Source organism: Osmerus mordax, chromosome 10 (genome assembly GCF_038355195.1).
Source record: "Osmerus mordax isolate fOsmMor3 chromosome 10, fOsmMor3.pri, whole genome shotgun sequence".
NCBI lineage: Eukaryota > Metazoa > Chordata > Actinopteri > Osmeriformes > Osmeridae > Osmerus > Osmerus mordax.
This window is the reverse complement of record NC_090059.1, coordinates 899963-912363: the sequence shown is the minus strand read 5'-3', so window position 1 is coordinate 912363 and position 12401 is coordinate 899963. Positions and strand designations below refer to the sequence as shown.

At 40.6% G+C, this 12401-nt stretch overlaps 2 protein-coding genes across 2 annotated transcripts in view; both read right to left on the bottom strand.

Moving 5' to 3' along the window:
- The window catches only part of LOC136950321 (uncharacterized), a 156738-nt gene that overhangs the window by 87764 nt on the left and 56573 nt on the right, over nt 1-12401 (bottom strand). The window lies entirely within an intron of this gene.
- The window catches only part of LOC136950320 (protein HEG homolog 1-like), a 108173-nt gene that overhangs the window by 79449 nt on the left and 16323 nt on the right, over nt 1-12401 (bottom strand). The window contains exons 3-9 of the mRNA XM_067244592.1: nt 12313-12381; nt 11272-11340; nt 10231-10299; nt 9190-9258; nt 8154-8222; nt 7113-7181; nt 6083-6145 (exon numbers count right to left, since the gene is read on the bottom strand). The gene's annotated coding sequence lies outside the window, so the exon portion shown is untranslated. The remainder of the gene's footprint in view (nt 1-6082; nt 6146-7112; nt 7182-8153; nt 8223-9189; nt 9259-10230; nt 10300-11271; nt 11341-12312; nt 12382-12401) is intronic.

Below are 12401 nucleotides of genomic sequence, written 5' to 3'. Positions count from 1 at the left end.
GTTTCCACTTCTGTTGTAAAGCAAACAGGATCGACTTAGGTGTGTGACGATAGCACTACAGCTTAAGGCCGATATATGCTTCTCCGTTTTGCAAAAAACGGACACATGGGAACGCCCTCCTCTACGGGGAACGCCCTCTCCGAGCTCTCCGAGAGCCCCGGAGAGCTCGACGTGCACCTCCTGAATTTTCTAACTATCCGTCGTAATTTCGGATAGTTACGGATACCCCCTTGGCTGTGATTGGTCAGTATTAAGAACCGCTTGCGTCAGGGGCGGGGTTGCCGTGATAAACAGGACGAACAGAATCCTTTGACCGCCATTGCTGTAAGTTTTTACAATTCATATTTCAGCTAAACAGTACATGTAATTCAGCATCTGAATTCAAATGTGGGCAGTGTAGTTGTTGAAAATGTGCATATTTTGTTAATGAAATGGCTAATTTGTAAATTTGCTCCGACTTCTCGATAACCTAGGTAAATAACCACTCGACGACGACTTACAAAAAAACGTTGCGCCACCTACTCTTCTGGCGGTGAATTGTTTTCAGCACCCACAGACTACGGAGAAACCATAAACGCAGTCTATCCGTCCGTATCCGTAAGCCAGCCCATCCGTAAACGGAGTCGGAGAAGCATATTGCGGCCTTTAGCAAACAAACTATCGTGATTCAACTCAGCTTCAGTTAGCTCTAGCTATCTTGCTGAAAAATAGATCTGGACAAACATGCATCTTGAATTGTAGATTTACATGACAACAGAGGTTATTTATTTGAATGAAACAGTCAGGAACATGAAATAACGTTGCCAGTAAACTAAATCACACATTCTACCAATGCTAGATACAGGCAGGATACGTTAGCATTGCTAATAACTGTTAGCGACAACATCATACTACAGCTTGCGGCTGTGATCAACATAAGGTCGGAACAGCACCTCTTTTCAGTAACAGCTTCATAGTAAATCCTGCTTTGCATTGTCCCAGGTTTTCAAAACTGTCCTCGGTGAAATGGTTCAAGCAAATGTGTAATTGAGGGTCGAACTGCACAGGGATCTTTTAATAGACAAACATCACAGCCCGTCGAGTGTTTGGTTCCTTGGGAAGACTCTGAAAAGTGTCAGCATTCCCTGTACAGGCTGGAACACTGGAAGGAGTGCCTGATGGGCACAATAACTTGTTCTAAAAGTCGCGGGTCTGTCAACTAAATGATACACAGAGATGTGATTTCACAAATGCATATCATTTATTGTACAGCAGTACAATAAAAGTATAAAAGAAGATTACATTAACAGATGCACTGCTATCCATAAAATGAGCCAAGGGGCTAAACATCTATGGCCTACTGAGTTTTTCACCAAAGGAAAACACGCACAAACACACAATTTGCAAGATTCAACCCAAAGATCAAACCATACAGGGATTTCACACAACTCAAAATCAAATTAACAAAATACTCAAACCTTGGGTGTAACTTCACAGCAAAATAATGTTAACGGTGGGAAAAACTCTGTAAGAACATCTAGTTACTCCGAGGCAGACAAGAATAAACATTGAACTTAGCCAGTACATCACATTAGTATAAAAACACATAACACTCAACACACAGACCAACTACACGTTACCCAGGAATGTAATGCATCGTCCACCAGCCAGTAGCAGGCAGGCCAGCCGGAGCCAGCACCGTCCCGCCAAACACCCCACGGCAAGCAGGCCAGCAGCAGCACAGCAAGGCAACCGCATCGCAGGCAGCAGCAAAGAGGTGCAGCAGGAAACAATCACAGCAAAGCAGCAGCCGACAAACCCCAACAAAGCAGTCCACAGGCCCTCACCCGGTCCAAGACAATTTAAGAAATGGATTGTGATCCAACTCGGTCTCTGATGACTTCCAACTCAGTCTCTGACGATTTTCAACTCAGTCTCTGACGACTTTCAACTCAGTCTCTGACGACTTCCCCAACCCTGAACTGGAGCAGACGTATGTCGCAGAATCCTTGCCACAAGCCCAACACGTTCCACACTGTGTTGCAGAATAGGTAACGCTCCACATGGATTGCGATCCAACTCAGTCTCTGACGACTTCCCCAACCCTGAACGGGAGCAGAATGTATAATGCTCCACACCTGGACATTTAAATGGGCTTACCTGGTATGGGTGGAGCTACCAATTAAAACTTTATAATAATATGGGTGGAGCTAATGATTAGGAGAGCTCACCCTACCACAACTGCATTTAGACCGTAGTCCATTTTCAATATCCTTGAAAAATGTTCTTCTTTGTAATTCCGTGGAAGTACACAAAGCAGCGCGCAGCAAATTTTGGGGCGTGACAAAGGTACAGACCAGAGCCAAAAAAGGTGGAGCCATCGAACTGTCAGTTCGGTGGCTTTTTCAAAGCCTACCGTTTTACAGCGACATTTTTTTATTGTGAGATTTGCATAGGAAAGAGGTGTCAATGGACTTTGGGGTTCACTGTATGTCCATTTTACCCCCTGAACTGTCGTTATTCAACTGTGACAAGGTAAATTCGATTCTGAAATCAATGACCCCTTTAAATGTAGAGATGTATGTTTGTTACGTTGGATGCAGATGCATTTTTTTTTTTATAGTAGACTGGCATCTTTCAACAGAACAATTTACGAATTCATACAGTGGTGTGTCATATCACAAAGTAAAATGAGTAAATAGTTATCACCCTGGCCTCTTTGCTTGTGGCGTTTCTGCAGCTGCCTTGCAGTAAAGCTATAGTTAGCCTAGCTATCCCCCAAGTTAACAGATGCGAAACGAATGTTCTGCCAAAGGTAGTCACGCGTGTTTTCGTGACGTTAGTAACGTCAGTGACTGTGGCTAGCAAATTAGCCCCCGTTAGCTTCACTTTTCACCACAAAAACTTTACTTGAGCCTAAACCATGCAAAGGAACGTAAATTCCAATAGAAGCAACTCAATCGCTACCAAGACTAAACTTTTGACACCTATGTAGGCCAAATATTGACTGAGTTTTAGGGGGGCAAAAATAAAAAAATAATAATAACTAGAGAGGGTACAATTTCTGGGGAAATTGTAGGGTGTGCTTGCTTGCGTCGGTTGCACAGGGGTCCGTTTTTGAATGACATTTTTACAACTGATTTCTGTATATTTTATATGAAAATGCATACTTATTATTTATAAAGATTAAATAGATTTAAAAGAATTTTTTTTTGCTGCTCATTTACAACTGAAAATACGAGCGAAGTGTAGAATGAAATAGATGTCTTCTCATTTCCCCTGCAAGAGGCAGCCTCATCGTTGAATCAAAACGAATAAATTTGGCAGACCGGTGTAAAAATGGACCTAATCTCTATGACTTAAACGTCATTTTAAGTTTTTCCCTTCTCGTGATATTTTCAGGCATGTAGCCTACTCATTGCATTCATTCATTAATAAAGAACCCCCTTTGAAGATTATTCTACGACGTTATCCGGCAGTAGAAGATGGAATCGCGATTCAGACAGTCCCATCTGCTAACTGAAAATATGCCCCCCAAAACGTAAATAAGCTTGACATTTATTTAGTGGAAAATCGCTCATTCATAAAAAGCTCACTGGTAGCGACCATTGTCAGTAACAACGCAAAATGCGATATAGCCCTGTGTGGAGAAGCTGCCCTGGTAAATTGTACTACTACGGTACAGTACTAGTAGACTACTGCTGTGTTCTTCTTGGTAGCGATTGCGTTGGTCGAATTGGATTTAACGTTCCGTTGTACGGTTTAGGCTGAAATTAATTATTTTCATGAACAGATTGACAACGTTTAGGCTGTGGCAATGAAGTTCAGGTTAGTAGTTAGATAGACTTTTGATTTAAGTAAGGGGAGTGCCGAACATGTTCTGTCGCCGTTTGACTTCCTACAGCTGTGTAGATGTTTTTGTAGTGTCTCGCGTAGGCTACAGCATTGCAGTGAGCAACACTGGTTTGAAACCACAGGTAATGATAATTTCACCCACAAATCGTTTACTTGTAATGTAATGTCATAATAAATCCTACAACGAAAATGTATTTGTGAGGAATGTTTATTTTAAAGATTGAAAACAGATGCATCATAGACCACTGTAGTATGTGTTGCCCGGGCAACAGAGGCTAATGTCATGATGCTAATGCTTCAGTGAAATAGTAGACTATCGTTTCCAAAAGTAGATGTGGGCCTACTTCCTTAATAATATCAGCTTATATTGTACATTACACATCACAATTGTGTGTCATATCACAAAGTAAAATTAGTAAATATTTATCACCCTGGCCTCTTTGCTTGTGGCGTTTCTGCAGCTGCCTTGCAGTAAAGCTATAGTTAGCCTAGCTATCCCCCAAGTTAACAGATGCGAAACGAATGTTCTGCCAAAGGTAGTCACGTGTGTTTTCGTGACGTTAGTGACGTAGTGACGTTAGTAACGTCAGTGACTGTGGTTAGCAAATTAGCCACCGTTAGCTTCACTTTTCGCCACAAAAACTTAACTTAAGCCCAAACCATGCAACGGAACGTAAATTCCAATAGAAGCAACTCAATCGTTACCAAGATGAAACTTTTGACACCTACATTGTCTATGTAGGCCAAATATTGACTGAGTTTTAGGGGGGCAAAAAGAATAATAATAATAATAATATATATGTGAGAGAACAAAGGTTGTGCCCTTGCCGAAGGCAAAGCACACCCAACTAGAGAGGGTACAATTTCTGGGGAAATTGTAGGGTGTGCTTGCTTGCGTCGGTTGTACAGGGATTTTAATGACATTTTTACAACTGATATTCCTGTATATTTTATATAAAAATACATAGGGCCTACTTATTATGCATAAATATTGCATAGATTTAAAAGCATCTTTTTTTTGCTGCTCATTTACAACTCAAAATACGAGTGAAGTGTAGAATGAAATATGTCTTCTCATTTCCCCTGCAAGAGGCAGCCTCATAGCTGAATCAAAACGAATACATTTGGCAGACCGGTGTAAAAATGGACCTAATCTCTATGACTTAAACGTCCTTTAAGTTTTCCCTTCTCGTGACATTTTCAGGCATTTAGCCTACTCATATTGCATTCATTCATTAATAAAGAACCCCCTTTGAAGATTATTCTACGACGTTACCGGCAGAAGATAGAATCGCGATTCAAACAGTACCATCTGCTAACTGAAAATATGCCCCCAAAAACGTAAATAAGCTTGACATTTATTTAGTGGAAAATCGCTCATTCATAAAAAGCTTACTGGTAGCGATCATTGTCAGTAACAACGCAAAATGCGATATAGCCCTGTGTGGAGAAGCTGCCCCGGTAAATTCTACTACTACGGTACAGTACTAGACTACTGCTGTATTCGTCTCGGTAGCGATTGCGTTGGTTGAATTGGATTTAACGTTCCGTTGTACGGTTTAGGCTGAAATTAATTATTTTCATGAACAGATTGACAAAGTTTAGGCTGTGGCAATGAAGTTCAGGTTAGTAGAACACTGCTCATTACCACACCTGTATTAGCAGCACAAGCCCATTTGGCCAGGTCCGATAAGATGGCATTAAAAGGCTGGGCGGATACGCACACAACCCGGTTGTTGTATGATCAGTGCTGCTGCCGCCCTCCACCATCCCCTTCTCCCCCTTGCTGTCTGTATGTTCCATCCATCAGTGGGATTTGATCTCTATTGCTCCCTATTGATGTCATGTATGATGTGTCACATCGAGGAGGCAGGGAGTGCTTCACTTAGATCATCCATTTCCATGTCATGGTTATCAATAAATGCTCAAATCTAATAGGTGAGTGTCTTGACTGAACTAGTGATTTGCGCGAATAAACCCAAATGAAGGCGAGGCGAAAATTCATTTGCGCGAATAATTCGCTTGGCATTTGGTGTCAATACAGCATAAGACAGCAGCACGGCATTTGAATTGTTTGTATGTTATCAGCTTAAACACATTATGTGCGACTGTTATTGCGACTTAAATGAGGATCAGATGACATTTTCATGGCAATTACTGCTGTAAAAAATCAGAGATTTTACGCAGCTAACGCTTCTGTAAAATGGTCAACTAAACCGGTACAGCTTCAATAAATAAGACAACAAACCTGGTGACTTTGTTGTTGTTGTCGTGTCTCCTGTTACTGAAGGGATGGTGGTTGGCGTAGAGTCTGTAGAGATGTTAGAAAGCGAGGGAGATTGTTATGTTCACTTACTGGGAAGGTAATAATAGTCTTGTAGGTGGAGAAACGACAGGAAATGAGACATGGCATCTCATTAGTGATGGATATTTGTTTGTTTCAAACCCACAAAGCTCCTAGCATTGTTTCTCAGGTCAACTGCTTCATTTTTTTCTCAATTCGTTTTACTGGGCGTTTTTCTTTGTCTTCCTTGAGGGCTCAGGTTGGCAGAGGGACAGTTCTCTGGGCATATGTAAAGCCCTCTGTGACATTGCTTGTAAAAATGTCTTGAAATCTTATTTATTTCATTTTGTTTTGAACTGCTGAGAACCTAACCTGACTCCCCAGATGGTTTGTTACACATAATCATCTTGGAAATTGTAAAGGCAAACTGTTTTGAAAAAGATAGGAACTTTCAAAAAGTACTTGGCAGGGGATTGGATGCACCATCTGCCTATCACCATCTATCATGAGCTAACTTTAACCATGTCCGTAGGTGCCAGTAGTTCCTCATAGGACACCGATTGGTTCAAACCACAGTGGTTCGGAGAAAAACAAATAACTTGGAGCTTAGCTGGATGGATTCTCATGTAGCTATGATCTGACAAATCCAGCTGTCTCGCAAGGTCACCTAGAACCCAGAAATTACCAAACGTTTACCAACAGGAGTGACCAATCAGTGGCCTTCAATTTACATAGCTACCAATGATAAATGTACTTACTGAATATGTTTTTAAACACTACAGGTATCAATCATATCAGCAGTATCAACAAGTGTAGTAGAATATTCAGAAGATATTGCAATTAAATTCAATATGGAACTTCATCAAATCAGAACCATCCCACCAGATGAATCATGTTCCCCCTGGAATGTAAACAATCAGGGATTTTACGCAGCTAACGCTTCTGTAAAATGGTCAACTAAACCGGTACGGCTTCAATAAATAAGACAACAAACCTGGTGACTTTGTTGTTGTTGCTGTTGTCGTGTCTCCTGTTACTGAAGGGATGGTGGTTGGCGTAGAGTCTGTAGAGATGTTAGAAAGCGAGGGAGATTGTTATGTTCACTTACTGGGAAGGTAATAATAGTCTTGTAGGTGGAGAAACGACAGGAAACGAGACATGGCATGTCATTAGTGATGGATATTTGTTTGTTTCAAACCCACAAAGCTCCTAGCATTGTTTCTCAGGTCAACTGCTTCATTTTTTTCTCAATTCGTTTTACTGGGCGTTTTTCTTTGTCTTCCTTGAGGGCTCAGGTTGGCGGAGGGACAGTTCTCTGGGCATATGTAAAGCCCTCTGTGACATTGCTTGTAAAAATGTCTTGAAATCTTATTTATTTTATTTCATTTTGTTTTGAACTGCTGAGAACCTAACCTGACTCCCCAGATGGTTTGTTACACATAATCATCTTGGAAATTGTAAAGGCAAACTGTTTTGAAAAAGATAGGAACTTTCAAAAAGTACTTGGCAGGGGATTGGATGCACCATCTGCCTATCACCATCTATCATGAGCTAACTTTAACCATGTCCGTAGGTGCCAGTAGTTCCTCATAGGACACTGATTGGTTCAAACCACAGTGGTTCGGAGAAAAACAAATAACTTGGAGCTTAGCTGGATGGATTCTCATGTAGTTATGATCTGACAAATCCAGCTGTCTCGCAAGGTCACCTAGAACCCAGAAATTAACACACTTTTACCAACGGGAGGGACCAATCAGTGGCCTTCAATTTACATAGCTACCAATGATAAATGTACTTACTGAATATGTTTTTAAACACTACAGGTATCAATCATATCAGCAGTATCAACAAGGGTAGTAGAATATTCAGAAGATATTGCAATTAAATTCAATATGGAACTTCATCAAATCAGAACCATCCCACCAGATGAATCATGTTCCCCCTGGAATGTAAACAATCAGGGATTTTACGCAGCTAACGCTTCTGTAAAATGGTCAACTAAACCGGTACGGCTTCAATAAATAAGACAACAAACCTGGTGACTTTGTTGTTGTTGCTGTTGTCGTGTCTCCTGTTACTGAAGGGATGGTGGTTGACGTAGAGTCTGTAGAGATGTTAGAAAGCGAGGGAGATTGTTATGTTCACTTACTGGGAAGGTAATAATAGTCTTGTAGGTGGAGAAACGACAGGAAACGAGACATGGCATGTCATTAGTGATGGATATTTGTTTGTTTCAAACCCACAAAGCTCCTAGCATTGTTTCTCAGGTCAACTGCTTCATTTTTTTCTCAATTCGTTTTACTGGGCGTTTTTCTTTGTCTTCCTTGAGGGCTCAGGTTGGCGGAGGGACAGTTCTCTGGGCATATGTAAAGCCCTCTGTGACATTGCTTGTAAAAATGTCTTGAAATCTTATTTATTTCATTTTGTTTTGAACTGCTGAGAACCTAACCTGACTCCCCAGATGGTTTGTTACACATAATCATCTTGGAAATTGTAAAGGCAAACTGTTTTGAAAAAGATAGGAACTTTCAAAAAGTACTTGTTAGGGGATTGGATGCACCATCTGCCTATCACCATCTATCATGAGCTAACTTTAACCATGTCCGTAGGTGCCAGTAGTTCCTCATAGGACACCGATTGGTTCAAACCACAGTGGTTCGGAGAAAAACAAATAACTTGGAGCTTAGCTGGATGGATTCTCATGTAGTTATGATCTGACAAATCCAGCTGTCTCGCAAGGTCACCTAGAACCCAGAAATTACCTAACTTTTACCAACGGGAGTGACCAATCAGTGGCCTTCAATTTACATAGCTACCAATGATAAATGTACTTACTGAATATGTTTTTAAACACTACAGGTATCAATCATATCAGCAGTATCAACAAGGGTAGTAGAATATTCAGAAGATATTGCAATTAAATTCAATATGAAACTTCATCAAATCAGAACCATCCCACCAGATGAATCATGTTCCCCCTGGAATGTAAACAATCAGGGATTTTACGCAGCTAACGCTTCTGTAAAATGGTCAACTAAACCGGTACGGCTTCAATAAATAAGACAACAAACCTGGTGACTTTGTTGTTGTTGCTGTTGTCGTGTCTCCTGTTACTGAAGGGATGGTGGTTGGCGTAGAGTCTGTAGAGATGTTAGAAAGCGAGGGAGATTGTTATGTTCACTTACTGGGAAGGTAATAATAGTCTTGTAGGTGGAGAAACGACAGGAAACGAGACATGGCATGTCATTAGTGATGGATATTTGTTTGTTTCAAACCCACAAAGCTCCTAGCATTGTTTCTCAGGTCAACTGCTTCATTTTTTTCTCAATTCGTTTTACTGGGCGTTTTTCTTTGTCTTCCTTGAGGGCTCAGGTTGGCGGAGGGACAGTTCTCTGGGCATATGTAAAGCCCTCTGTGACATTGCTTGTAAAAATGTCTTGAAATCTTATTTATTTTATTTCATTTTGTTTTGAACTGCTGAGAACCTAACCTGACTCCCCAGATGGTTTGTTACACATAATCATCTTGGAAATTGTAAAGGCAAACTGTTTTGAAAAAGATAGGAACTTTCAAAAAGTACTTGGCAGGGGATTGGATGCACCATCTGCCTATCACCATCTATCATGAGCTAACTTTAACCATGTCCGTAGGTGCCAGTAGTTCCTCATAGGACACTGATTGGTTCAAACCACAGTGGTTCGGAGAAAAACAAATAAGTTGGAGCTTAGCTGGATGGATTCTCATGTAGTTATGATCTGACAAATCCAGCTGTCTCGCAAGGTCACCTAGAACCCAGAAATTACCAAACTTTTACCAACAGGAGTGACCAATCAGTGGCCTTCAATTTACATAGCTACCAATGATAAATGTACTTACTGAATATGTTTTTAAACACTTCAGATATCAATCATATCAGCAGTATCAACAAGGGTAGTAGAATATTCAGAAGATATTGCAATTAAATTCAATATGGAACTTCATCAAATCAGAACCATCCCACCAGATGAATCATGTTCCCCCTGGAATGTAAACAATCAGGGATTTTACGCAGCTAACGCTTCTGTAAAATGGTCAACTAAACCGGTACGGCTTCAATAAATAAGACAACAAACCTGGTGACTTTGTTGTTGTTGCTGTTGTCGTGTCTCCTGTTACTGAAGGGATGGTGGTTGGCGTAGAGTCTGTAGAGATGTTAGAAAGCGAGGGAGATTGTTATGTTCACTTACTGGGAAGGTAATAATAGTCTTGTAGGTGGAGAAACGACAGGAAACGAGACATGGCATCTCATTAGTGATGGATGTTTGTTTGTTTCAAACCCACAAAGCTCCTAGCATTGTTTCTCAGGTCAACTGCTTAATTTTTTTCTCAATTCGTTTTACTGGGCGTTTTTCTTTGTCTTCCTTGAGGGCTCAGGTTGGCGGAGGGACAGTTCTCTGGGCATATGTAAAGCCCTCTGTGACATTGCTTGTAAAAATGTCTTGAAATCTTATTTATTTTATTTCATTTTGTTTTGAACTGCTGAGAACCTAACCTGACTCCCCAGATGGTTTGTTACACATAATCATCTTGGAAATTGTAAAGGCAAACTGTTTTGAAAAAGATAGGAACTTTCAAAAAGTACTTGGCAGGGGATTGGATGCACCATCTGCCTATCACCATCTATCATGAGCTAACTTTAACCATGTCCGTAGGTGCCAGTAGTTCCTCATAGGACACTGATTGGTTCAAACCACAGTGGTTCGGAGAAAAACAAATAACTTGGAGCTTAGCTGGATGGATTCTCATGTAGTTATGATCTGACAAATCCAGCTGTCTCGCAAGGTCACCTAGAACCCAGAAATTACCAAACTTTTACCAACAGGAGTGACCAATCAGTGGCCTTCAATTTACATAGCTACCAATGATAAATGTACTTACTGAATATGTTTTTAAACACTTCAGATATCAATCATATCAGCAGTATCAACAAGGGTAGTAGAATATTCAGAAGATATTGCAATTAAATTCAATATGGAACTTCATCAAATCAGAACCATCCCACCAGATGAATCATGTTCCCCCTGGAATGTAAACAATCAGGGATTTTACGCAGCTAACGCTTCTGTAAAATGGTCAACTAAACCGGTACGGCTTCAATAAATAAGACAACAAACCTGGTGACTTTGTTGTTGTTGCTGTTGTCGTGTCTCCTGTTACTGAAGGGATGGTGGTTGGCGTAGAGTCTGTAGAGATGTTAGAAAGCGAGGGAGATTGTTATGTTCACTTACTGGGAAGGTAATAATAGTCTTGTAGGTGGAGAAACGACAGGAAACGAGACATGGCATCTCATTAGTGATGGATGTTTGTTTGTTTCAAACCCACAAAGCTCCTAGCATTGTTTCTCAGGTCAACTGCTTAATTTTTTTCTCAATTCGTTTTACTGGGCGTTTTTCTTTGTCTTCCTTGAGGGCTCAGGTTGGCGGAGGGACAGTTCTCTGGGCATATGTAAAGCCCTCTGTGACATTGCTTGTAAAAATGTCTTGAAATCTTATTTATTTTATTTCATTTTGTTTTGAACTGCTGAGAACCTAACCTGACTCCCCAGATGGTTTGTTACACATAATCATCTTGGAAATTGTAAAGGCAAACTGTTTTGAAAAAGATAGGAACTTTCAAAAAGTACTTGGCAGGGGATTGGATGCACCATCTGCCTATCACCATCTATCATGAGCTAACTTTAACCATGTCCGTAGGTGCCAGTAGTTCCTCATAGGACACTGATTGGTTCAAACCACAGTGGTTCGGAGAAAAACAAATAACTTGGAGCTTAGCTGGATGGATTCTCATGTAGTTATGATCTGACAAATCCAGCTGTCTCGCAAGGTCACCTAGAACCCAGAAATTACCAAACTTTTACCAACAGGAGTGACCAATCAGTGGCCTTCAATTTACATAGCTACCAATGATAAATGTACTTACTGAATATGTTTTTAAACACTTCAGATATCAATCATATCAGCAGTATCAACAAGGGTAGTAGAATATTCAGAAGATATTGCAATTAAATTCAATATGGAACTTCATCAAATCAGAACCATCCCACCAGATGAATCATGTTCCCCCTGGAATGTAAACAATCAGGGATTTTACGCAGCTAACGCTTCTGTAAAATGGTCAACTAAACCGGTACGGCTTCAATAAATAAGACAACAAACCTGGTGACTTTGTTGTTGTTGCTGTTGTCGTGTCTCCTGTTACTGAAGGGATGGTGGTTGGCGTAGAGTCTGTAGAGATGTTAGAAAGC